The 23,008-nt window shown below is 38.0% G+C and overlaps 1 protein-coding gene across 1 annotated transcript in view; it reads left to right on the forward strand.

Annotated features, from left to right (window-relative positions):
• Window positions 1-23,008, forward strand: part of LOC124169098 (annexin B10-like) — a 148,577-nt gene that overhangs the window by 29,033 nt on the left and 96,536 nt on the right. The gene's annotated exons all lie outside the window — the stretch shown is intronic.

Genomic DNA, 23,008 nt, shown 5'->3' on the forward strand with positions numbered 1-23,008 from the left:
TGGGGAACTTCACCGTTAGTGCATTATTGTATGTTTTTTGTGACCCTAAATTCTCTTGTCGTGTATTCTTTCCATTTCGTCCACTAACATGCTCTTTTTCTTTTGCAGGTAAGTGGACCAAAGGTGGCGTGTGCCTATGAATTCCGTTGGATACTGTTTTGAGGAGGGACGTCATTGGTTTCTGTAAGCACACCTACACGGTTTAAACTTCTTTTGGTTGGGGTCGAGCAATAAGAGGTAGATATCTACATCTATTACGCCGCTAGTCGCCTCAATAGGTGTGTGGCGGGGGTTGCTAGGACTCCAGCCTTAAACAATTAAAAACTATATCGATGGCTAAGTTCTTACAACACGTATATCAAAATTTGGCGGGCTGATTTAATACTGCTAATACTGTTAATAACCAATAAAATTCAAGCAAGAAACAACTCATTGTTTGCAAATGAATGCTTCTTTTTCAGTTTTATGTATTTTTGGTTTTTAATTTCAATTGAAATTATATACAAATAAAAAAATTAATCGGTTTTATTTTGCTCTCCTGAAAATTTGCTATTTTTGAGATACGTGTTGTTAGAACTTAGCCATCGATATGCTCTTTACAACTTTCGCCTACTATCGGCGCAGAAAAAGGTAGTAGGCTGAAATTAAAGCATTTGTATGAAATTCTGCCTAAACTCCATAGGGTCATGTCATATATTGTTTTACTCATTGTTTATTCGGCTACATCAATGAATCATTAAACATTGCTTAAACGTAAAAGTTTAGCATCTGCGGTCGAAAGAGTGAAGAGGAACACGCGAAAAACTATGAAAACGGCTAAACAGTCGTCTTCTTTATCTCGGCAAAATGTTTCATTGGTACATTTAATTGTATTTTTATGGACAGAATAACATATTTGCATTACAAAAAGCTTTTTAAAATTAAATTTTATCGATTTAGGCGTGTGGCATTTCTGTGGATTTTCTACATCTCGGAAATTGAAATCAAACTTTCGACCACTTAAAAAAATCGAAGAATGGATCAAATTCAATATAAAAAACACTATTTGTGATGCGAAGATGTCGTTTTCTCTATAAAAAATAATGAAGTGCACCAGTCAAATATTTTCCTCGTGATGATGATGGAGAAGACGACCGTTTCGACGTTCTCATAGTTTTCACTTGTTTTTCTTCACTCTTTCGACCGTAGAAGATAAACTTTTACGTTTAAGCAATGTTTAATGATTTATTGTTGTTGTCGATTAAAGAATGACTGAAACGATATGTAACATGATCCTATGGAACTTCGGCAGAATTTCATACAAATGCTTAAAGATCAGCGCTCTACCCTTTTCGCGGCAATTGTAGTATTTATTATAGATTCTCATTATTTGGGGGGAAAAACCAACACTCGACAAAATATCACACTAAATTTATCGTTTCTGTCGGATCTAAGCATAAATTGGTGTTCCAATATGGCCTGCTCCGTGTTGCTTTGAAAAATATATATTCTGAGTCGCTCAAGCAATTAGTCTTAGTCGTATTTAGTGATTTGTTCCTTTTGGTAATTGGATTGTATTCTTTGAATCAATCGGATTAAAGAATACCGGAACGCGCAAATGAAAAGATATTTTTCGGAAACGATTATTTTCTATTCATTATCTTACTTATGTATTGAGTTCAGTGGCGCCGACTTCATGGGGCTTGAGGGGGCCCTAGCCCCCTCAATAATTCGTTATGGGTGTGAGGAAAAAAGTGTCAGGCTTGTCGATTTTCCCCGCAGTGTGCAGATACCGAGATTAGAGTTCTCAGTGTTCTAATGTCGGTCATATGACTCTTCTAAAATGCTTAAAAAACTTAAAACTCACTACTTATAAAATTTCCCGGGGAAAGATCCCCGGTTTGGGCCCCCCCAATATTTTTTGTTAGTCGGCGTCCCTGATTGAGTTCGAAAACTTGCGAAACCTGTTGCCCATACGGAAAGTTTATGACGTAATCATAATTCAGGAATAGAGTAGAATTTAGGAATCATGTTACTACCCTGTTTTTACTGAGGTACTAGTGTCGGTGGCCACGCAGCACGAGAGATGTGTAAAATTCTTTGACGCCTTAGACCGTGTGTTTAGGCACCTGTGTTTGTGTATACATAATAACACCCGTAGTTTCTTCGGGCCGCTGGCCACGGGCTCGCTCGTGAACCAAGGTCAGCGCTGAAAAAATAAGACGGAAATGGGAAAGAAATTAGCCCTCTTCCCCTCAGCTGTGAGGGCTGTTGTTTCGCTCAATGCACACCGGGGGAGTTGGCGCTGCTTTCAAATTTCATCAGCGCCCTAACCAAGCTATACCTCCCAATCACGGTCTTAGAATATGAGAAGGTCTGGACACTCTCCGTTCAGGCATGGTCATTTAATGAAGCCGTTTCCCGTTGAGGCCGGTAGGGGCGCCACCTATCCTGAAGGGCAAGTTTCCTACGTATCTGTATACGATACTTCAGTAATTATGAACTAATTTATGGCAAAAATGAATATAAACACATCGACAGTGGTTACTAGTTAACAAGTTCATATGCACTTAACATCTTATAGCGAAAAATACCTAGAAATCGTTCTCATACGTGAGTATTAATCAAATGGAAGGCGTTGGATTTCAGCTTCGTCTGCTTCCATACCTTTGTAAAATCAGTTACAGCCATAACGAAAGATTGTCAGCAGTTAAAACCTTATGTAGTGAGGAAAGGTATTTTTAAGGAAATAATTATTTATAGCTATCTTGTGGTAAACGTTAATATAAGTTGTCATAGAAGTTACGTACGCACCATTGCCACTGAGCCCATCGGCATGTTTCCACGGCCTTGTAAGAATATAGATGTTATTCCTTGCTTTCAAACACTATTAACAAATATAATATCAGAAACGCAAACGGCTTCTTACCAAGGCCGAAGTGAAATACTTCTTATGAAGTGACGTATGTTAATGTTTTTAATCTCCTGAGTCTCGATCAAGTGATAATAATAATGGCAGGGCACAGCAAACCTAAAAAAATGATTCTATCCTAGGGACGTTTTGCGGGTATAGAATAGGCATATTTAATCGTTGAACAGGGTGAATAATTTCCGGAAGTACTTACCATTATTACCGTTAAAGGCTATTTTATAACGATGCTTGCCTACTCACCAAAGGAATAATTTGAGATTTAAGGAAGTAAAATACCATATGAAAGATAAGAACGAAAGAGATTTTGCAAATAATTTCCGAATAAACTTCCACGAAAACAGTGCAATGGATATAATCCGAGGGATTTGCGGATGTCTGATCACTTTCAGGTGCTGGCAAATCTGAAATATTATCCCTCGCCCAAAAATAAGATGAGTAGTACGACAGAAACCACAGGCTAACACTGCTAATACGCGGTATATGTACTTTTCATGAGAGTTGCACGCACCATCGATAACAGCTGCATTAAAAGAAATCATCGAAAGAGGTATTAAGAATGAAAACGATTCACATTTTTCCAACTTACATAATGTACACACAAATCAAATCTACATTTCCAGAATGATTACACAATGCTATTGAAACTGAGATTATTTATACAATCAATGCAAGGTAATTTCATGAAAAATAAATTTTAAATACTCACAATTTAACATTTCTATTAATTCTTTCTATTACTAATTTCTATTTCTAATTACTAATCATTCTAAAAGATTCAATTTAGTAGGAGAGAATGATGAATAGTTGATGAAAGCCGTCGCACATCTTGCATTTTCTCAGTGTTACTTCATTCCTCCACTGTGAATGACATTGACCACTGGAACAGCAGAACCTGTAATTTAAAATATGTATAAATTTTGGAGCTTTAGCACACCAAAAAAAGGAATCGTACAGCTATTTCATCGCTTCTCAGGGTCCTTGGGGACTCTAAAAAGCGAAATCCCCGAAGTCTTGTGGCTATAACCAGTGGTGCAACGCGGTACCACACACGTCCACGGCATTTTCCTTTTTTCAGTAAATCCGCGATATATATCCACGAAATATTAATGTAGAACAATAAGGAAATAATGCAGAAGACTAACATTCGAAAATAAATGAAAACTAAATCTTAATTAATTACAAAAATGACTATTTCCACTCACCTGTAGTATGCGCTCAACAATACGGAAATTAACTTACCCGCTAATTCTTGCCCTCCAGAATACGTGGCGCCGCCCCGGCAAACGTGCGGCAGGTTGAGGAAACGACTTCAATAAAAGACCATGGGTTCCCAATGGAGTGGGATAGGAAGTGTCATGGGGCTGCTCCCAATGCATAAGCGCTCAACAATCGCCCACCGAATCAAATCCGCTCATCTAATAGCCACAGTAGCACTGTAGTAATTCAGTGGAGGTATCGCAAGGGGGCTACATAGAGGAGGCCCAATTCCATCCCATAGAAAGGTGATTTCTGTTGCCACTTCAATCGCATTATAATCGATTTTCAAAAATTTCCGCGGCGCGGTGATGAGTGCAATGCGATCCACTTTTTTTCCATTATTTTGCCGTAAAATTTTTGTGATTGCGATGAATAGTATTACATTGTAATTAATTTGATGAATAACATCATCATGAATGTAAATTTCGGTTGGTACCCTTAATTATACATTATTTCCCGGTGAAACTCGGATCGATTTTTCCGTCAGCGACGCGAGTGGCGACTTTTGTAAACTCATTTAAATGCGCGGTGGTTGACAACACATTTAGAGGCCGACTATGATAAATCGGGATTTTACTCGGGTACTTATCCAGCGTATCTATGTTGAATATTGGATACCCGAGTGTAAGTTTAACCAATTATCCCCTTATTCTTGCATAGTTAAATGAATCTATCGACAGCTACGTGTGGATTTTATAGTATGGGAAGCTTTTGTCTGCGGCATCTGGGAAGGAATTCCGGGTGTACATTTCGTCTTAAGTCAACAGATATCGGAAAAAGGTGTTTAAGGCATTTCCACTTTCTCGACTTGTTTACCAGATGCTTCCTAAGTTTTAAGCTTTCTTTGAACTTCCCTTTTAGTATTTTTGTTTTACTCTCTTGTCCTTGGAATGGAAATGCAAAGTTCTGTGGAAAGCGGGACTGGTGGGTTCTTAGCGAAGTAATGAGGTGACTTTGCCCTACGATGGGAAATCAAGGCTGTGTCAAAATATGACCTCATTTATGCGCTTAATCGAGTGGTGCGTCTAAATTATTGGCATTCCTCGATATATTCCGTGAATATGTCTATTTACTCAACTCAAAATTTGTCTATTTACTCTAAACCATAAATTTTGAAAACGTAAATATATCAATTTTATGACCAAATACAAAAATAAAATTAAATCTTGGAATTTTAAACCCACCCAATGCATAAAGTAATATCGCAGTTTACAGAGATATTGAGTGTTATTTTAACGTTTCTTGATGAAAACTAAAAATTTGCGAATACCTCGATTTGTATTGAATTTTCTTACGGGATTTGTTTCTTGGTACTTAAATAGTACACCGTATGATAGACAGTGATATACAACCGCAACGAATACGAGGGTTGATGTTTCTTAAGCGCTTTAACCTCTATTGCAAGCGGTAATTTGCACATGTCATCCCCGTACATATTTTAAATGAATTTCCACTTAGAAATGGAAATATAAAGTGAAATCTGATTTTTTTTAATCAGTAAAAGAATGTCTATATGTCAAACATAGAGTAAAGTCGTCCAATTCAATTACTGCTGAATTGCCTTGTATGCTCTGTCCAATAAGCTACACAGCAAAGAAAAATAGTATTTTAAGAGGGCACCTGTTGGCTAGCTGCTCGAGCTTAGCGGGACCTAAATGTTTCTAAATTTTAACATTCACTTCCGAGTTTCCTAACCTAAAGGTGAACGAGACGATTAAAGTCGAAACGAAACAGAATTATTGTCTACTTCGGTTCGGTTCAATCGATTCAATGATGAATGCAAATCGGGTCGTTTGTATAGATTATGTTTATGTTATGGACGAAGGATTAGGACAAACCTTCTGCTCACCCTTGCGTTGGTGTGGGTGTGTGAAATTCGCGGTGCATTCCTTCTCTCGGACGTCTGCGGTTTCCCGAGGGAGATCACGACGCTCGTAAAAATCCCACGGCCTTGGCTTCACGAGAAGAGGCAACCCAAAGGCTTACTGCCCAGCAGACCGGTTGGTTTCATCCTCTCGGCCAAGGGAACTGCATATGGAGGAGGCCCAATTCCATCCCATAGAAGGCTGATTTCAGTTGCCGCTTCGGTCGCATTTTAATCAGTTTTCAAAAATTTCCGCTGTGATGAGTGCAATGCGCAGTTGCGCAGCGAGGGGCGGAGGGAGGAGGCGTTTTTGGGGGATAAACCACCCCCCTAAGGCTCAGAGAAATTTTTAAATGTAATCCATTCTACTTAATTCGATAAATATTTCTAGTAGAATAGTGTAAAGATTAATAAAATACCCCTTACAAAACCGTATAATTCACCATTTTGAACCATTTATCTAAAGTATTTTTGGGGGAGGGCCCCCGCTCCACCCGCTTACTCTGGCGGGTATTAGATATCTATCTCTAAGACCCCCTAATTATTCTGTAAACCTATTTAAAAGCGCGGTGGGTGACAATTTATTCTTGAGGCCGACTTGAGGATCCTCTATTGTTATATTCGTGCTCTCGGCTGAGGAATATAGCTATTCACTGGCCACCCGGAACAATTGCGAATCGTTCATATGAGGACACATACCTCATTTTTTGATGAACTTCGGTTTTTCTTGGTATTTTAATCGATACTCTGGATTTTTAATGACATAAAATAATTAAGATTGGACGAAAATATGCAATTGTACCTGTTAAAAACGTGTTAATTGACCCCTTCCGCTTCAATTTATTTTCTGAATATCGGTCTCCTATCCCCTATTTATTTTTTCCGTGGTTCTTTGTAAATGGAATGGTAGCTATTGAAATGATATTTTGTTGTTCGTAATCAACGTAAAACAGTTAAATGAAAATTTATCGTAAAACATAGAGAACACAGCTATCGCTACTCGTTTAAAATAATTTTATTCCTCCTAGTACGTCATATTTCATGAAATGTGAGTTCTTTATGTACGTATTGAATGTGTTAAAATTGTTGAATTTTCTAAATATTTATATATTTCCTGGAAATAGTGCTAACATTTTAAAAATCTGTTGATGAGCTACACTCGTCATTGCGCGATTTGACATCTGAATTTTACCACGAGCTAGAGTCGTCATTTCAGCGCAAGGAGTTAATCTCAAAATGGGTGAGATTGCACAATCGTATTGTACACACTATTTCAAAGCTTTAATTAAGCTCAAAAAAATGTTTGAGTTGCCATAGCCACAGTAACTAAGGAGTTGCGACCCAATGTGTATGAATAAAAATTCACTAACTCTTGATTAACATTGTGGTATTCCATTAAAAGTTTTCCTGGACATCAAACAATTACTTGTACCACTTATTTTTTACAGAGCGCGATCCGGGTTTCAATGAATTATTATCGTCTTCAGGCGCAAATTATGATTTGTTTTTTGCTGATAATTCATTGAAACCCGGGTCGCGTTCTGTAAAAAGTAAGTGGTATTAGTAATTGTGTAATATCCTGGAAAACTTCCAATGCGTATGGACAAAAAAAAGCTTAAAAATGTCTCTCCTCCTGAAGTATTACAGATTCCTCCTGAAACACCCTGCGTGTAAATATAAAAAGGTATTAACCAGTGTTTGAATTTAGTTTAAATCGTGCATTTCTTGCCGAGACATCTTGAAATGCTAGTCCTGTGTGTTTCTACGAATACGTTCGCTGAATGTCTCCTGAGAAATCCCATTGAGACGACGGACGCCGAGCCAGTAATTTGGGGGTTGGGGGCAGATTCGCTCCAGGCGGGGGTGGTTATCTTGCGCATCGGCCCGTAACCAGCGGAAAGGGGCGTGGGTGCTATGGACGACCATTGTCGAGTACAATGAGGCAGTCATTTCATGTGTGTGTTGAGAGCAAATGCTTTATTCAATTGTTCCCGGAATAGGTTTACTCATGACCGACGTTGTAGTACGTAATCTATTGAAGCAAAGTGATTCAAGTTTAATTATTTCCGTGTGAATTAATGAATGAAACACTAACTTACATCATGATGATAATAACTTCATGCACCTTCGTTCGCAGCGAAATTATTTCATTAATTGTGTTTAAATAGCAGTGACCTAAAGGAAAATAATTATGTAATGCCTACCTTTCTTTTTACCATTTTTAAGTTAACATTCGTCCAAATGTTCACTTAAATATTTTATACGCAGGCAATTCATTATCTTAGAAATAAAATTTCACAAGTTCGATCCCAATGGTATTCCATTCTTAATAGATTATATAAATTGCACTATATGCTATAGCATGCAGATGAAAAGAAATCGGCCTACATTAAAAGATAAGATAATTAGAAAATAGAGTGGATAGCTACGCCAAAACGATCTCAGGATTCGTAGGTAAAACATCATTTTAGGAATAATAGTCAACGGTAGGTTAATGTTGGATTATTAATTTAACTATATGCATTTTACGAAAACATAACCTAATTTATTCTGATGTTGAGATATCTTCGCGAGAACATTAGTAGTCTCAACAGGGGCTCTGCCAGGAATTAAGATTGGGGTGGGGGGGGGGGGGTTTCGGCGCAACTAATACCGGGGTGTGTGGGGGTATGGAATACCCACCAGGATAAGCGGTAGTTGCGACATTAATAAATTGCGGAATTTTAAAGATGAATGGTTCAAAATGGTTAGTTTTACGGCTTTCTGAGGGATATTTTTATTAATCCTTACACTATTCTATTAGTAATATCAATCCAATTTAGTAAAATGGATTAAACCTAAATATTTCTCTGAGCTCTGGGGGGGAAGTTAATCCCCAAACCACCCCCCCATCGCTTCGCCACTGAGTCTCAATACATTTCAATTTTCTTCTGGTGATATTACTGATTCTTTGCCTCCGTATTCGTCACTGCTGTCTAAACTGTGCGTAATCCTCACCCAAGGTTCTGGGACGGATAATTAAAGCTCCATGACGACACCAGCTAATGAATTACGCCTACGGAGATGATTCCTCGTATTCGTCGAAGCAAAGGCTAGCACGATGATTTCTTTCCCTCCCTCATTTCGAAGGCAGCCAAAGAACATTCCGGCGGTAGTTCTTATCGCTCGCCGCTGCGTGGCGCCTCCACCCAGTTTGCCATCGTATATGAACGCGGCGGCGAAGTTGAAAGCGAAATTCAGGCGGTTATTGTTTTCCTAACGGTTGTGGTTATAAAATAGGTAGTTTGAGGCGTGACTTGGTAAAATTTCTCCATGTCGAATCAATAAACCTAGTAGATTTCGCATAAATAATTTTAATATCGACCAGTTTCGTTGCTTTTCGACATCGTACGGTGCAAATACAGGAAAGCAGGATGGGCGTACCCAGCGAGGGGCAGGGGGGCAGCTGCCCCCTAGAAGTAAAAATCGCAAAAGTCTTCAATCAAAATTAGTACTGAATTGAAACGAAAGTATTCAACAAATTTTCTTTAAACCCACGAAAAATGATAATTATTAGTATATAATATGTAACTAAAATAAAAATACTTTTAACAATTTTTAACAAGGGAATAATCTCATAAACTAATAAAGCGCTGTTATAGTTTTCTTAAAATGTTGGTTTCATTCACCTTTTCCATGCTAAAATGTCACAACTTGGCTTGCCCCCCCCCCCCAGTTATGATCCTGGGTACGACATTGCTATGCAGTGTATATAGGGTCCTTCTTTCCTGTACTCTCACCTGAAGATGTCGCACAGCGACTAAACTGGACGATATTAAAATTATTTCTGTGAAATGAACCACGTTATGGTAGTATTTAAAGATGTTCCTTCCTTTAAATTTGATATAATTACAAGTTTCTGAGTGGGCCGGGCTTCTGAGTAAATAATTGCATCGGTTTCTCATCAGAGAAAATCTCGTATTGCTTACGCCGTATGCATATCTTCCAAGGCTTTGCGATTGATACATAAGACGTTAGCAGAATTCGTAGCAATTGATGTATCAAGTGAAAATTAATAATAAATGAGTCATTCATGTATTCATGTTTGTTGTCAGTGAGCGTTTACATACTCTAAAGTACTTACACTGCATAAATTTCTGTATTATATTTACGTCAATAGCCCGTAAAATACTTATTATAGAGCCAACTGAAAGGTAGTGGAAGTATGCAGGAAACCGTATATAATTACGGTATCCTGCATACTAACGATGTTATTACGGTATAACGATTTAATAATATATAATTACGGTATGACGATGTATTACGTGTATAATTACGGTTTTCTGCATACTATTATTTTTCCTATTGTCTATCACTATAAAATGTATTGGTTTACGCATAAAAAACAGAAGATAAATGAACACGAAAAAGGAAGGTATAGTCACGTCTTAAATTGGTCATTTCCATTGCCCCGGAAGAAAGGGAGTTGACGAGTTTCGTGTTGAGATCTGTCAATGTATCTGTAATCGCTGTAAATGAATCTGTACTCGCTTTTTAAATTGTACCTAGATACGTAATGTCCGTGGATACCTATTGTTGAAGTCTTTAAACACTCAAAACCAATACAATGCCCCCAAAATTCATCTTAAACTCCCGAAGGAAATCGCACCAATTCCATGGATTTGGGTTTCTCGACATATTGAGAGCTGTTTTTGGAGGTGAATATTGCGTGTCTTTTAAAAATCTTGGCTAGGGATTGATTTGATGAGCAGTTTAAAAACCATAGTATTTTTTGCTGTAATGCTTTCTATTTTGTTGTCATTGTGCACTGATTTTTGTATGTTTGTAGCGATGAACGCCTTTAATAAAATTGCCATTATTTAAATGTTTTTGTTTGCTTGTGCTACTATATGTATGGCATTGCGAACACACCAAAAGGACGTAGTTTTTTTAGGCCGCCCTTGGAATTTTTCGAATTTATTTCTGTTTTACTCTTTATTTTATTTATAATTATTACCTGTGAAGTCCTATTAATTGTATTTTATCTTTAGAGTGAATATATTCAGGAGCTCTCAAGGAGGCTTTTCAGTCATTAAAATCCATTGAAACCCTAGCTATAGTAGTGCTATGGGACATGGATAAATTTATCAAATGAAAAACATATTTATAGATCAATAATAATAATCATAGCACTCAAACTTCTTCGTGAGCATTAAAATAAATGAAACGGTCAATTCTCATCAAAATAAACACGATGAAAACAAAAGTTAACGTCGTAGTGAGTCAATCGCACGAGTCCAATTTCATTTGATCTCCGGTTTTTCCATTATTTACAATCCCTCCATTCAAGTTCAAAGAGCCGAAGGAAAACACTGATCTTGCTTATATTTCACTCACTAAATGTCTTAACACGAAGGTTATCTTGGATAATTGAGGGGAAAGCTCACCCCAGACTAACCCACAGGCTGTGAACATCACACGTTCAAGGTTTGGGGGGGTCTATTACCTTTCTCTGGGCCACTTTCGACTCGATCTCCTTTTCGCAATGTTTGTTGATGGTAACTAGGCTAATAAAATTCATGGTTACCTATCAATTTTGATTAATTAAATAACAAGAAGTTTTTCTTAAATTATTTACTTCATTTTTATTACAAATATTTTTATTTTTCAATTATTGATAATCCTGTAAATCAAGACTTTTTACAATACAATAAGCGGCTATTACAATAATGATATAATTTTAAAAGTAACAATACTACTATTTTCTTCAAAATGGCTTTAAGATGGCTTATGGCTTATGTGTAAACGGCTGGAGTCCTAACACCCCCTGCCACACGCCTTTTAGGGGGCTTGCGGGGAAGTATGTAGATGTAGAAGAGATCTTCCATCAACTTAAACTGGCATTTGAATTTCCTGTCTCTGGACTCTCTCTCTCTCCTTATACTCTGCTTGACGTATGCATCAAACAAAACGTTCTCCATAAGCCACTCGGAAGGATAGATAGCGAAACAATTTCGCCTTCGAAGGACGTCGGTCTCTTCTTAAGAAAGCGCGTGACTATGAATGCCGCTCCTTCTCTGGGCGATGACGTCTCCCTTAAACTATGCGCGTGGAGGCACAGTCAATCTCCTCACTCCCATTCAGCCATCCTTCAGTCAGAAGGCCCACACAACCAGTCTCCCAACCGCTACACTCGTAAACTCCCTTCTTCCGGGTCAATAGGATTGGACCAATGTCGTACGTAGATCTTTCAAATTTTGATGATGTATTCACAGTCGATGGAGAAAATCACGAATTTTCCATTGCATCATGAACCAATTTCCATGATTTTTAATTTTATCCCATTTTACTATACTGGCCGAGAAAACGTCAGAATTTACAAGACCATAGTAATGCGTGCATACGGGAATTTAAAAACGAACCCCGGAAATTCACACCGGAATACTTAAGGATTTTTAAATTTCTGAAGGCCTGTTTACACAATGCATTAACACGTACGAGTTTGTGTACGTTTGCGTGAATGATTTTTGTGGACCGGAACGGAACATGTACGAATGCATTAACCAAATTAGAACAGGTTCTATTCTCTGTTCATGCATTCGCACAAGTTGGTGGTTACACGGTGTATTTTGGCGTTCATTCTCTCGTTCTTGCATTTAGACATTAACCCGTACGTGTTAATGTACCGTGTAAACAGGCCTTTAGATATTACCTAAATATCTCTGAAGGGAAATATCATAGCAACAACAAAATCAAATCTTGGCGATAAACTGAGAGCTCAACCATATTATAAATCGCTTCTATTTTCACTAAAAGACCAGTTTACCGTATCACCGGCGCGGAAAAAAACCATTATCACATCTGGCCATGGAACTAGTGGGATTCTTTAGCGATATGTATCCCAGTCCCTTTCCTTAAAACAACTGAAATGATGTAATCAACCGGTTTTGCTTTGTAGGCGGTACGAAGAAAGGGATCGCTTCGTTAAAATCTTAACGAGGCGTGAAATTGGGTGACTAGGAAGGGTATTATGTGGTAATGCGTTTTCAGATGCGTAAATTTAAAAGGGAACTACACTCTTAGGAGGAAATGTATCTTCATGGAAGATCAGACACTACCTACCGTGGATATATGGCCGTTGTGTACAAAGGCGACCATATCCAGTACTTCTTCCTTTTTTCCCAGGCCGGATCAAAGACCCTGGGCACTGGTGGAGGCCTAAAGGGGCATTGGCCCTGGGCCAACCACCAAGCATGAGACTTCCGCCCACGAATATTACGAAAGAGGATCCTCAAGTCGGCCTCATAATGTGTTGTCGACGACCGCGCATTTAAATGGGTTTACAAAAGTCGCCACTCGCGTCGCTGGCGGACAAATTGATCCGAGTTTAACGGAGAAATAAGGTATAATTAGGGGGTTCAAATCAAAATTTACATTCATAATGATGTTATTTATCAAATTCAATACTGGTCAGTGCTATTCCTCGCAATTACAAACTCTATTGCTGCAAAATATCGGAAAAAGTGGATCGCATTGCACTCATCACCGCGCCGCGGGCATTTTTTAAAAGCGATTAAAATGCGACCGAAGTGGCAACAGAAATCAGCCGTTTTAGGGTGGAATAGGAACTCCTCTATGCAGTCTTCATGCTTCCGCCAATATAGAGGTAAAACTAAAAAAAGTGGAAAAACGGAAAGAAATATCTTGCATGAGGGGATAGGAAGTGAAGCTGGGTTGTTTTTTGGTTAACATGTAGTCGTAAACATTTACGTTATTAGAAATGGAAAATTGTGTTTCTTGCATTTCTTGTTATTACGCTACAAAGTGCAATACATTGAAACAGTGGGCCTCCCGCCAAAACGGGCCCGGGGCCACCAACATCCTAAATCCGGCCGTGGTTCTTCCTCCTCTTCGTCCACTTCAACTTCCCCATTCTTCTCCACACCCACCTCTCTTAACGCCTCCGGGACGAAAGAAGACTGGAGGCGTTTTAGAAGCGAGTGTGGTTAAGATTGGAGAAGGTGAAGTTGACGGAGAGCAGGAGGAACGATGAAGTGCTGGACATGGTGGGTGAGGAGAGGCAGTTTCTAAATGAGATACAGAGGAGACAGAAGGTATGGATGGAGCGAGTACTTAGCGGGAAGGAAATATCGAAAACAGTGTAAGAGGGTTGAATGTTGGGTAAACGAGGGAGAGGAAGGAAGAGAATAGGATTTTTAGATAGACTGAAAGGGAGTAGACCTAATTATGATATGAAGAGGGAAGTCCATGAAGGAAGGGTAGACTGACAGAATACTTCTTAAATACTCCATTGGAGACCTAGCTTAATCGGTAGAATACTTTATAGTGATGGAATTATCTAAAGTCTTAGGAAAGGAGTAGTCCTCTTACAGCTTAGAAAGTTAGGGTTGAAGTTGGAAAGCAATTTAACAGGACTTATATTTGCAGCAATACAACATGAAACTAATAGTTTGATTTAGAGAAGGACTGGAATGCATTGTTATTTAAAAAAATAAAAAATGATATTAAAAATAGCAGATTAATTTATTGTTTTTTCCTTTATTTTAATTTTTCGTATGTATATTTTTTCTTTTTAAATTTTTTTTCGTAGTATGTGAATACGCTGTTGCGTAATTAATGAATGTTTTGTCTTTTGTTCTTTTTTATTTTTTGTTTGCGGATTAAAGCATTTAAGTTCGCCGTCAGGTATAAATTCTCTGGTGCGCACAGACTCGCGCTCCTCTGGTTGTTCTAGGGCGATGTTCTTGCGATGGCGACTTTCGGCGTGACTCAACACTCAGACATGCAGACGGAATGAAAATTAACGTCGCGGCTTCATTCAACTTTCACGGCTTTAAAAGAAATCCCGTGGGGCGACCAATGACTTGATTCGCGCGGGTCTTAATTGGCTCCATTTCCTTACAAGGGAATCCAGGGCGACGTTTTAAAGTGCGTTGCATTCTGGTCACGTAGCTGTGCGGTGGATCTTCGAAGCCTCAAGTGTGGATGCCTCGTCGAATCTAGACGGAGTCGATGCAGAGTGCGAAGTGCCCTGATGACAACTTTATTGAGACGCACTCCCCGTGCTGGGATCCGAGGCTCATCAGCGTATTTTCTCACGATTTTTCATTTTAATGTATATAACCGTGAAATCTGCGTGGAAAATAAATTTTCCTAGGTTTTTGGGAATGTACGAATAAGATGGAAAAAAACTGATTTAGGTTTGATTTTCTAAAAATTTCTCCCCTGGTTTTGGACCCCCCCCCCCCCCGAACGAAATTCCAGGCTACACCACCGATTACATTGCTTTCCAACTTCAACGCTTACTTTCTAAGCTGTAAGGGGACTTCTCCTTTCCTAAGATTTAGGTTTGATTTTCTAAATTTTCCTCAGCTCTGTAAACATTTATTTTGAGGAAATAAAGATGAAATTAAAAACTCTTCGAATTTTAATTAATTTTTTTCATCATACCCAATTACGCCTTCATTTTACGAATTGTAATATTTTATCGCATCACCGTGGTTGCAAATAAAGTCATCCGTTCCATTGTTTTTAGTTGATGGCCCAGATGCAGTGCAGCAAATGGGTTGGATGCAGATTACGTTTGGCATTAAAGTTGTTTTGAATCTTATAAAGTGTAAAGTAACATGAGAGTTTCTTTTTTTATTTTTTAAAAATAATCCTTAGCAGAATATCCTCATTCGGATAATTCTCGATCATAACCTCTTCATTGGAATTACGTTTCGATTGTTTAGTCTTTCAATATTTGTTTCTTTTATTTTTATTATATACTTTTTAGTGGTGAATAATCTAATTGATTAAACGAGGGCTTTGAAGAAATTTCTTCCTTAAAATTTATAGTTATTGAGGAAATTTTAAACTATTTTTTCATATGGATATTTAATTGATTAATCAGAGCACAATAGAACATAATTTCAGGTGTCTGATTAATAAATATTGCAATTCCATCAAAAGCAAGAAAGTGTGCTAAATGTCATGCCGATCCGACAACAGGAAGTGATTTTAAAATCAATTACATGATCGATGAAAGAGGCAGACGAAGCAAGTTAAGAAAAAATGTCTAAAAATGACGAATAATATGTCTTATAGGGCGTTGAAGGAGGAGGTTAAATGCAGGAAGGTGTACTTGTAGAGTTAGAGTTGATTAGAAAAATATACCCTCCGTGCTAAAATTACCATGCATATTTTTTAGTGGTGCGTCTAATTTCTTGAAATTTTATTCCTTCGAAAACGAATTTAAAAAATCAGTTTTAGTGGAAACTGAGTGTGCACGAATTTTCACACTTCCTGGTATGAATTTAGGAAAGAGAGGACTTCATAGAATTTGCGTCAAATGCTCATTGAACCACTGTTGAAAATAACCGTGAAATCTGCTTCGAAAATTATTTTTATAGGTTTTTGGGGAGGTACGAGTAAGATTGCAAAAAAAAAATGATTCTGGTTTGATTTTCTAAATTTTCTTCAGCTCTTTAAACATTTATTTTGAGGAAATAAATATGAAATTAAAAACTCTTCGAATTTTAATTATTTTTTTTCATCGTACCCAATTACGCCTTCATTTTACGAATTGTAATATTTTATCGCATCAACGTGGTTGCGAATAAAGTCATCCCTTCCATTGTTTTTAGTTGATGGCCCAGTCGCTAGGAGCGCTGAACGCTAATGCCTTCAATTTTCGCTTGCGTTAAGCCGACGCGGGCAAAATTGGCCGAGCCGGACTCGCATTAAATGGGTGGCTTTCTCATTAATTCGTTTGCCACGCTGCACACATAATTGAAAATGGGGAAAACGCGATATAAACGGGACAATGACGCCAGGGCGAGCGTGGACGATATGAGATGTCCGGACGCCATTGTTTTTCGAACGGATGACCACGGCATTATATATTCGAGCGGAATATTACATTCAAAGTTTCCGTTTTTGTCGGGTCGTGCCTGCGACGACCTGTCAAATGAAATGGCCCGCAGGATACACCAGAGGCTGATAAAATGTCTCTCAATTGGAAGCGTGAAAAAAAGAGAATTTTTTTTCCTACGTCGTTGTTAGCCAGCGTTTGATTCCCCCACGGATCCTAACAAATGACTGGCGATGTTCGCATCTATTTATTTCGTTACGATTCAATCTACTCACATCGAGAGTTGTTTCAAACTTAATCTCTTAGAATTATAGGGTCTGAGTAAATTAAAAGCTACTATTATTATTTTTTTCCTTTTCTTGACCTTGTTTATTATACGATATAATATTTCCTGGAGTTTAGGTAAAAAAAAAGTTTAAAAAAAGTTTGGTTTTTAAAAGCTACTGGCTATTTTCCACGAATACCACTTTCAATACATACCATATTATCTTCATTACAATAATTTCAACAGATGCAGGCGTTATATGGTGGAAGTTCGGCATATTTAAATAAAAGATGGTAGTACTTTTCCACAGTATTTTAATGCGTACGTCGCGTTTCTGCTCACAGAGCCATCCTCTACTACAACACTTGTACCTGACTGGTCTTGTGCCAGATTATGGATCTATGAGCCGAAATGCGATTAAAATATTGTGGAAAAGTGCTACCATCTTTTATTTAAATATGTCAAATATTTTTTTTGGTGTTAAATATATTTTTATGGTTCTATTTTTACGTAATGTATTCATTTCCAGATTTGGAACTCCATGCTAGCACACAAATGGGATAAATTTCCACGATTATCGTTGAAAAAGTGTTTAAGTATATAGATCTTGGCTATGCAATCTATATGCTTAATTTCTTCTTCTATTTCTATTCTTAATTCTGATTTTTATGTAGATTCTTCATTTCTTTTGCTTCTTTTTTGATTTTTAACATGTCATGTCTTTTTATGTGGGGCTAAACATTTGATACGAATGAAACACAACTCACTTTCAAGCCGTATTAAAGTAAATTATTATATTCAACATAATATTTGTAAAGATTTTTATACTCCTTTTTCATAGAGGGTGGCTAAAATCGGTATGATTTGAGTCTTACAATTTGAGTCAGGATCACTTGAGGGCGGGTGACGCCATGTCTTTGGTCCCAACATATCTCGAGCGTCTCTATGGTTACGCGGTATTAAGTCACGTGACTTGCATACGGCGTTATTCGCGAAGTTTTGTTTTTTGTGCGTAATTTTGTATTTCATGTTTCCTCATGGCTATGATTAAGTGCATGGTTTTTAAGTATAACTTTAACGTAATACTTTTTTTCGAAGTACTCCTCTGCGAAAGAGTTACTGGAAACTTGATACATTCGAAATGGACTCAAGTTAATCTCTCATTTTTTTCTCGGTTCTCTTCCTTTTTTCTTTCGATGCCAATTTGTTTGCGTGCCCAGTGTTGGCTTTGCGCGGCTTTTTTTCTCCATGTGTGAGTTTTCGTGTGAGAGGATAATGTACTGTTTTTTTTTTAATTCGCGTGCCTCTTTCCAAGCCTTGGTCGTTGATGATTCGCCCGCTGCACCGCGCGAATGAATTGAAGCCTTGCGTCGTTCATTTGTGATGCTCCGATCCGACCTCGCCTCGCTAGCTTCATTTTTTTTTCTCTCCGTTTAATCCCCCCTATGTGCCTTTCGCTTTCATTTCGAAGCCGGATTATATTGCAGTGGAGTGCGAACTTTTTTTAAACCATAACTTTTTTCTCGCAAATGCTATTCATTATATCTACTTATCATTTTTGTTCCTCGACCCTTTCTCACTGCAGATTAACTTACGGAGGTTTGGTGAAGACGGTGGTACCGAAAAAAAATGATCTTCGCCCATGTAATTAAAAATGTTATGTATTCATTATCGAAACCAATCTAAATCGAAAAGCAAAAATAAAGTACAATGAATATTGGTAATTCGATTTATTTTCTCCGTTTCATTCTCTCTATGTGCTTGTTTCCTTCACTCGAAGCTGGAATAAACGTACAGTGGACTGCAAACATTAATTGTAAGCCAATAGTTTTTTCTCTGGAATGCCATTTATTGCATACCTACTTCCAGGGGCGGATCCAGGGTTTTTTTCTCGGGAGGATCAAGGGTCAGGCAGGCAAACGATCATCTCATACTTGAGATTAAATACAAGATATGTACAACAATTACTGTACGAAATATTATCTTTATTTTAGCATGAAAGATATTGCTATAAAATTAAATGATTGAGGCTTTGTTATATGCAAAACGAAACGGGCGTAATGATAACAGTATAAAAAATTTTGTTTTTTTTATTAAAGCGTCCGGGGGAAGGAGGGCACGTGCCCCCGTGAACCCACCCCTAAACTCGGCTATGCCTACCTCTCATATTTGCTCCTAGATCCTTGTTCATTACAAATCAACTGTCGCAAGTTCGTTCGTGACTGTGATACTCAAAACAAACAATTTTCCCCTGTGTAATTAACAATTTTATGCGTTCATCAACGACATCCATTGAGGTTAAAATGCAAAAATAAGGTACCTACAAGGAATGTTGGGTATTCAATCCTTATACTTATAATTAAACACCTTTACTGAAGGCATCCGAATTTCTATTTCCGCATAACTTACGGGGTTTGACTTACCGGGCAGCATTTTTTTTATTGACAACTCAAACAATTGTGCGGTGATGTGGTACGGGAAGCCTAATTGTTGTTGCCTTCAGTGTACGAAGTATTATTAGAAGAGCATATTCTGGATTTTTTTAGAAAATAGTTCATGGTTCGTACATTGGACTACCATCCTTAATCTGGCGTTATTATGGAGCTGCAAACTCCATAGGAGCGTCTGAAATTAAAACGGCGTAGCTTGACTTAGCATTATCATTATTGTCCAAAGCATCTCTGAGTGTGAACCTTAAAATCGAAATGCAAGTTTTGTCGACGTTTTGGTGTGATAATAAACCATCATGTGGGTTTTAAATGAAACTGAGTACATATTTTTGATACATAAACGAAATAAATGGTTGCAACAATGTTTTCTTTAATTATATGAAAAAAGAAACATTCAGTTTTGAATGAAGAAAAGTAAGGGATTAGAATTTTTGCAAACCTTTTTGCAAACTTTATTGATGGTAACTAAGCTAATATTATTCATAGTTACCTGTCAATTTTGATTAATTAAATAATATTCAATTTTGCGTAAAACGTGTGTGTCTGATCTATTGTTACAGATATTTATAACTTTGTAGTCACTATTCAACGTCTCATATAATCATTTATATCGATTTATATCGCAATCATTATCGAATATCGTAAACATTATCCTACCGGTGTTACCCATGCACTGATTACGACCGGTTTTCAGAGATTTGAACTTTTCCAGTCTACTGCGCATAGGCCATAAGCTTTTTCGATGGCTGTGACGTTCCCTTTAATAAACTCTGTGGCGACGTCACCTCCCACGAGGGGATGATCTGTCGTCCCATTCATCCTCGGCGTCTGCCCCATTCGACCCATTCCCAGTCCCTCGCATTTCACTTCTGCGCATGCGCACGAAACAATTCACGCGGGTCGCTTCCATCACCCTGGGCGTCCCTCGCGAAATTCGCGTCGGAACGTTTGACTGATTGGCGGTCAAAGGAACATCCTCATTTTCAAAATCCGCCGCATGCTGGAGACAGGAGGGGTGATTCAGGGGGAAAATCTGAGGGTTTTTCTCTATCAAGGAGGGCCGAAATGAACCATGGGATGGATGATTACTGGAAAATTAGATTCCCGGGATTGGATTTTTTTGAGCGAAAGCAAATGAGAGAAACTCTAGGCACTGCTCACGTTGTGTCGTCCAAAGATGAAGAACTCTTTGGTTTTGAGTGATCATGCGTTAACAGTCGCGAGGTGCAATGGAGGATCTGAAAATGTATAAACATATTGGCACATTTTGAAACTGTTTAAACTCAAAAAACGGAGTGAATACGTTATATGTATAAATGAAATTATGTATGAATGAATTTATGAGCCAATATAGATTTTTAATAAATGATTTATATTTAATAAAATATAGATTTTCGAAAAATATTTTTTTAGTTTTAACAGGTATATTTATCACTTAAGGTCTTGAAACTGGTCTTGGCCTTGAAACTGGTCTTGGTCTTAAAACTGGCCTTGAAACTGGTCCTGGTCTTGTGAGGTCTGTAACAATATCGCCCCGTGTCATCCATATATATATTTGTCAACCTTGAAGGAGATCTTCATCTCGGCGTAATAATGTATGAATAAATAGTAAATTCTACGACATAAACGTAGATTGAACTCATTTCAGTCTGATTGCGTCAAATCATGAACAAAATCTAATCCACTTTCACTCAACTCGTTGGTGAAAATCATATTTGTGGCTAGAGAGAAGAAGGATTCGAATCTTTCGAGCCAGGGCATTGAAATCTCGCTGAAAATGACGAGGTGTGTGACGCCATAAAATAACTCGATAAAATCAAGGAAGTAGTGGTGTAACTAAGAATGGGCTATTGGGGGACGAGGGAGGTTTGGGGGGGATGAGGGGAACTAGTGGGGGGGGGGGGGGGTGAGAGGGGTTAGTGGGGGTATCCCCCCAGGAAACGGCGAGTTCAGGAAAATTTTTGAAAAATTACAAGCCTGAAAATACATTCTACATCATTCTGTCACTTAAAATTCAACTTCAAGCAGATGCAGCAGTTATATATCAAATCCAGATAAGGTTTTTAAATATTTTTTTGATTTCTCTGAGGCTTTGGGGGATGAATCCCCTCATCCCTCCATAGTTACGCCACTGCAAGGAAGTATGGCAGCTATATTGAAGTTAAGTTGAAAATTAAAATCTATATAATAATATGCGTAGATATCATGAAAATGTCGGATGACAGAGAAACCCGAATGCCAATGAAAGCGGTCCCTATAAATATCTCCAACACTTTAAATTTATGTTTAACAAATGATAAAGGATTTATCTCATACTTTTTTTGTTAGAATGCGAACATTAAAAAGTCTGTGTTTTCAGTTTGCGAATTTAAGACCTGGTCTTACATGCGTCGTTATCGGACTTCCATACTCCACCAACCGTGCTCACACCCTTTAAGAGAGTGAGTGATGTCTGCAGCGCGGGAAGTAATTCGATAGCGGCGTAATTCGATTATCGAATGTTCCAGCATCCCTATTTCGGCCGGGGGGAAACTTTGTGCTCAAACTGCACCCCGAGGCAGTTCTGTTTAGGGTACGGGAAAGGGTGGTTGAAAAGATTACTGGACGTCGGAAATGGGGCGTAAGAAGCCACGGATATTGGCCGGATGTTATTCCCTGCGAGTGTTATGTGTAGGTGGTCCGGGAGGACTTGATTTCGAGAGGGAAGCCTGGTGTATGGCAGGAGTTGTTTGTTTGGTGGTCGCGCGGCTTTTTTCTTAATTTTACTGAATGACGTTAGAGTTTACTTGAAAGATGTAATGCTGTGAAATAATCGAGTATTTAAAACTCAGGAAAAATATCGTGTATATTTAACTGGGTAAATTAAAGAGGGCGTGGGTAGTTACGACACATTATGTATTTATAATCTTTAGTTTATCTTTATAAAAAAAGAAGATTGTACTTGCAGCTGATAATATAAGTATAGAAGTAAGAAAAAATTCAACAGTTGTTACAAATGAAGCATGTATCTCAATGGGAGCGAGGCTTTGACGTTGACAGTTGCAGAGAAGTTAAGAATGGAAGTATTCAAAATGTAGTGCTGATGAAGAATTGAAGAATGATGAAGATAAAATGAATCGACCGAGTGAGCAATGTAGAAGAGTGCCAAGAAGAGTGAGATAAAAGCGAAATAATCTTCAGACCCTTAGGTTAAGACGGGACAACTTAGTTGGCCATATTATGAGATATGTTAGCCTGATAAAACTAATCGTAGAAGGACAGATGGAAGGGAAGAAGGGCAAGGGGCGGTCTTGAATCCCTATACATCCCCGATGAAAAAATTGTATAAACCTGTTTCAAATTTTTATACATTCTTATACATTACCATGGCAATGTATAAGAATGTATAACAATTTGAAACAGGTTT

Source organism: Ischnura elegans, chromosome 12, assembly GCF_921293095.1.
Source record: "Ischnura elegans chromosome 12, ioIscEleg1.1, whole genome shotgun sequence".
Lineage (NCBI taxonomy): Eukaryota > Metazoa > Arthropoda > Insecta > Odonata > Coenagrionidae > Ischnura > Ischnura elegans.